Source organism: Benincasa hispida, chromosome 4 (genome assembly GCF_027475165.1).
Source record: "Benincasa hispida cultivar pf3 chromosome 4, pf3_genome.v1.1, whole genome shotgun sequence".
Classification (NCBI taxonomy): domain Eukaryota; kingdom Viridiplantae; phylum Streptophyta; class Magnoliopsida; order Cucurbitales; family Cucurbitaceae; genus Benincasa; species Benincasa hispida.
Window position 1 is genome coordinate 61,381,812 of NC_143481.1, and position 5,383 is coordinate 61,387,194.

General features: G+C 36.6%; 1 long non-coding RNA gene across 1 annotated transcript; it reads right to left on the reverse strand.

Moving 5' to 3' along the window:
* Positions 1-4,269: 4,269 nt before the first annotated feature.
* Positions 4,270-5,020, reverse strand: LOC150036860 (uncharacterized). Its single transcript, XR_016529290.1, has 3 exons — positions 4,889-5,020; positions 4,725-4,809; positions 4,270-4,452 (listed from the first exon to the last, which is right to left on the reverse strand). It is a non-coding gene; the product is annotated as an uncharacterized LOC150036860 (long non-coding RNA).
* Positions 5,021-5,383: the final 363 nt, after the last annotated feature.

Consider the following 5,383-nt stretch of genomic DNA (forward strand, 5'->3'; position numbering starts at 1 on the left):
TGATCGAGATTCTCGAAAATCCACATCAGGGTCAGTGTTTACTCTGTATGGATAAGCTATAGTTTGGCGAAGCATCAAGCAAGGATGCATCGTAGACTCCACTGTGGAAGTCGAATACGTAGCTACTTGTGAAGCTGCTAAAGAGGTTGTTTGGCTTAAGAAGTTTCTAACTGATTTGGAAGTTTTTCCAAATATGTCTTTGCCCATCACAGTTTATTATGATAACAGTAGTGTTGTGGTAAATTCTAAGGAACCTAGGAGTCATTGAAGAGGCAAACACATAGAGCGAAAATATCACTTGATTCGAGAGATTGTGCATCGTGGTGACGTGATTTTCATAAAGATTGCTTCAAAACACAACGTTGTTGATCTGTTTACAAAGTCTCTCACGGCTAAAGTGTTCGAGGGTCGTCTAGAAAGTCTGGGTCTATGAGACATGCGACATATTGCCTAGGGCAAATGGAAGATGTTATTGGGGTATAGTGTATGCCCTAGTTTATTGTATTTTGTACTTTATTTGTATTGTACATTTAGCTCCCTAAGTTTTAGGACAAATGGGAGATTGTTGAGATTGGTGTCCTAAATCTCTCTTGTTTTCTCGTAGTTTGTAAACATTGTATAAACAAATTGTTATTAATAAAATTAGAGACATACAGGTAGATCATGTTTAAATGATAACCTAAACGGTTTGTAGTAGATGGATAGGGCTGGGTACCTTATCCTAGTGACATTACGAGTATGACTCGCTTTGTAGATGTTACAAGTATTGTAAAGTGCTACAAATGATCTAATCCTAACCATTCATATGGAGATGTGTGAGCGAGGGCATCCTATACAAAGAGTTTGTATAAGACCGGACCATGAAATGACTAGTCTCATTATACAATGTCGTTAATAGTAAAAACTTACATTTCATCAAGATGACCATAGGTGACATGACCTAAATCTTGAGTGGGCTGTGAACTCTTGCCTATGAAGGTGGTCCTTTGATTTGCATGGATGAGAGTGGCCAGATCGTCGATTCAATATTCCTACCATCTTGGAAATTCGTCTGATTTGGGAGTTGGGAACACATCTACACAAGATGGAATTCATTTCTTCCCTGATGTCAAGGTAAGTAGATAAATTGCTCCCTTAAGGGCTAATTCCAGGGCTTGAACAATGTGGTCACATCCTCTCTTAGCCTAAGAGGGATTTAATCATAGTGGACTATGACTTATTGTTCATTAGAAGGATCAGGGGTATTTAAAAAGTAAGATGTAACTACAAGGGCAAAATGGTAATTTTGGTCAAGCTATACTTACGAGTAATTTGTGAAGGGTCACCGTACTATTGACTGGTTATATCCAATAGACATAAAAATATATTTGTAGTGCGAAGAGTATATCTATCGATTTTTAGTAGAGTGACCGATAGTTAAAGGATATTAAGTAATTTAATTAAAGAGTTTAATTAATTATCCAAGTACCATTGGAGCTTCAATCAAGAGGTCTATAAGGTCCCTTCTGTAGCTCAATAGGGATTATTGAGAATAATTTTTGGATTAATTGAATTGTTCAAATTAGTTGAGGGAATTAATTATATATGATATAGTTAATTAAATTAATTATATGTGATATAATTAATATAATTTATCACATATAATTAAAATTATTTATTTGATACATTATAATATAAAGTTTATTTTGAGTGGAATTAAATATATTTGAATGTGATTCAAATATTAATTATATGGATGAGATTCATATAATTTGGTATAAATGGGATTTATACTTAATATCATGATTAATTGAGAGAAATATAAACTATAGATTATATTGTATATGATACAATATAAAAACTATAGATTATATATTATATATAACATATAGTTTAACATATATTGTATGATAAGTTGGTTATGATATGATATTGATATATATATATATATACACACACACATATATATTATTTTTATTAAATTTTGAATTTTATAAAAGGATGGAGTTATAACTCTCTCCCTCATTTTTCTCTCAATTAAGACGTGGCATTATAGGGTTGTGAGTCTTGGTCTTCCTCTTGCATTTGATGCAGAGATTTTTTACGCTCTGGACCTCCTCTCAAGAGCACATATAGAGAAGAAAACGTGTTCTTCTTCTCCCCCTCTCATCCTCTCCTCCCTCTTCCCAAAATTTCAGCGGAGCCCACACTCCTACTTATTCTCAAACCCTAACAGAAAATACATGAGGTTCTCTTTTAGTGGTGTCCTCGTTGGAGATTAGTTGGTTTGTGGTTGATCGTGACTGGAGTGAATAGGAAATTTGTGAAGACCATGAGTTCTTCAAGGGTAAGGTTCTTTTCTAAACCTAATTTCATTTTCTCTTCTGAAAGCATGTTGTATTCTTTTTTAATGCATAATTTTCTATTCTATAAATTGGTTTCTGTGAAATTTTTAAAATTGGGACGATCCACATTTCCGTTAAGGGCCTTCACAGGTTTCTTCAGTTAGCTCTCCACCATGCCCTAGGCCCTGTGGCCTAAGTGACCTACCCCATGGCACATGCGTGTGTCATGGTGTGGGTGAGCATTACAAGACAAGTATCTTGGACATCTTCTATCGAGAATGGGATCTAATGGACAGTGTCGTACGGCATGGGTGTGCTGATATTGTGCCCCTTCGTATGGGCTGGTGGTTTGATATAGCACCTAGTATGCTGTTTTGATTCAATAAGGACTCAGAAGGGTCCAAGTCTCGTTTATGTTCGGATGGATGTTCGGGAAGTCCCGAGTTGGATTGTTGCCCATAGGTTGGTTGATGATGATTCTCGTAAGCGTGTCCGAGCAAGAGAGAGAAAGTTGATGTCATCCCGACACTGAGAATGGCATCCTGAAACAACAGCGAGACTCATAGTTCTCGATTAGCTTGATACTTACCCGAGTTATCCTGGTAAGCATTGTAATGCCCTGGTAAAGCCCGGTAGGCGACCATTAGGCTCATAGAAGCCTAATAGGTGTCGAAGTAGGCTAGTAAGTCTGGTAAGCATTGTTATGTCCTTGTAAGCCCTGATAAGTGTCTGAATCACCCGGTAAGCCCCGATAAATTGTTATAATCTTTTTTTGGCCCAACAAAAGGTCAGAACTCATCTCAATGGAGTTCCGAAGCAATGTAAAAGTATGGAAGACGTGTTGTTGGGAAACAAGATGATGAAAAGAGATGCGACATTGCATTGTGATGACCTTGGCCTCATATATGGGCAAGATCGAGCCTTAGGACTTGGCCTAGAGTAAAGGCAAGTTGATGGAGTCACACATGAGGGAAAATACACGTACGGGCGACGTGTATGACCGAATAAAGTTCAGTTTCGCATGAGTTCAATTCAATTGAGAATGAAAGAACCTCGCCTAAGGTTCGATGAAGCTTCAAAGAGTCGAGCAAAAAGTGAATTAGGACTTGAATTTTCCTTAAGGTTGAACATGGTCGCGTGGGAATCATGTTGTTGCACGGTTGGAGAAGTATGACCGTGACACAGTGCATATGTCCATACCAAACAGGGGAAACTTGAACCTAAAGCTTTCAAGTACATGTTCATTAAGCATCCGAAGGATACCAAAGGCTGCAAACCAATAGCGCCCTAGTTGATGGCATTCCTGGGACTTTAATTCCAATAGAAGCATCATCAGTAGAGATGTGGTGTTCAAAGAAGAAGAATTCTATATGAATTTAAAGAAGTTAAAACAACCTATGAAGAACCATCGATCTGATCCCTCAACTAGCACTCATGTTGAATATCAATCAAACTTTGAGAATTATACAACAAACATTGAGCCCACTTCTACTCGAATTGTTGAATAAGAAGGTCTTACAAATTAGACACAAGAAGCTCAGACAGAAAGCCTAGAAAACTATGCACTAACCAGAGATAGACAGAGAAGAGTTATAAAACCTCCCTTGGGGTTTGCACATGCTGACTGCATATCTAATTCACTTGATGAAATGAATGATGAAGAAACCTCTGGTGAATCCCAAAGGAATCACAAACCTCTGGTGAAACCCCAAAGGAGATCACCATCTCTAGTGAATCCCAAAGGAAACACGAACCTCTGGTGGGTATTTAATTACGGGTAAGGGTAACTATCACTATCATAAACATAACATGCATCATAAAACATAGTCCCACAAACATGCAAATACGTGTCATCATACTCATTGTTCATCTTAGCCAATCATACAAACAGAGAATAATTTGGTTCATGCTAGCATACATAGCATGTATCAAAACATAATTAATATCAAATTATTTATCCTCAAACATCCCGATGCTAATAAATCTCATAATTCTAAAAAATTAAACTTGAATTTTATTGTCTGGCACATAGGCGGTTCCAGTAGTAAGGTTACTTACTCAAACTTGGTCATAAATAATAGTCCATGAAATTAATCTTCTTAAAACTTTTGGAAGACTTGAATCCACCCTATAACATAAATTACAAATTTTCAGTTAGTACCCCTGGCCTAAAACAATAAATTCAAAGTTTTAAACTTATCTCTTAGGGTCTAAATCCAATTAACCAAAGTAATCCAAATGTCTCCAATTAAGCTTACTAAAGTTGTGGCTTGGTTCAAAGTCAGTTCCAAAGTTCAATTTATTTATCCAATCTGAACATAAATCAAAATCAAAGTTTAATAACTAAATTTTCAACAATTATCCCCTTAACCCAAAAAGGAAATCAACTCAACCTCTCACCCGAAACTACGCCAAAACTGCCAAAATCAACTTTTACAAGTGTGGGCGGCACGCTTTCGATTTCAACCTCCTCCAAATCTCCAATCTATAACCCAAACATAATGGGTAAGCATTAAACGAAACCAATAATTGATTGGCATTCAAAAGCAATCTCACACACTTACAAAATCTTATTGAAATCGACGGCTACAGCATTGAACCGATGCCAACGACGGCCAAGCACAGCTCGCATGCGGCTCTAAGTTGCGGCGGGACCAGGCAGAAGAGTCGACGGTGGCTAGGCTCGAATGGCACTAGAAGAGGGAGCGGCGGCTGAGGCTTCAACGACGGCTGGAGCGTACGGCTGGGCTCGCGAGAAAGAGAGGGAGGGAAAGGTATTTAATAAATAAATAAGGTTTTATTTTATTTTATTTTAATATATTTATTTGATTTCATACTTTCATTCCAACCCAAATATATATATATATACATATATATTTAAAACCCTTTCTTTTTCATTTTCAAATCCCCAACCTTTCTGGGAAAAAGCAATTTAAACTAATCATCTCAAATAATTTAATTTGATTCCAAAATTAAAAAATGTTCTCAAATATTTATTACAAAAGTACTGAATTTAAATTACGAAAAAATTCAAAATGTCACAATAGGGTTAATTTTTA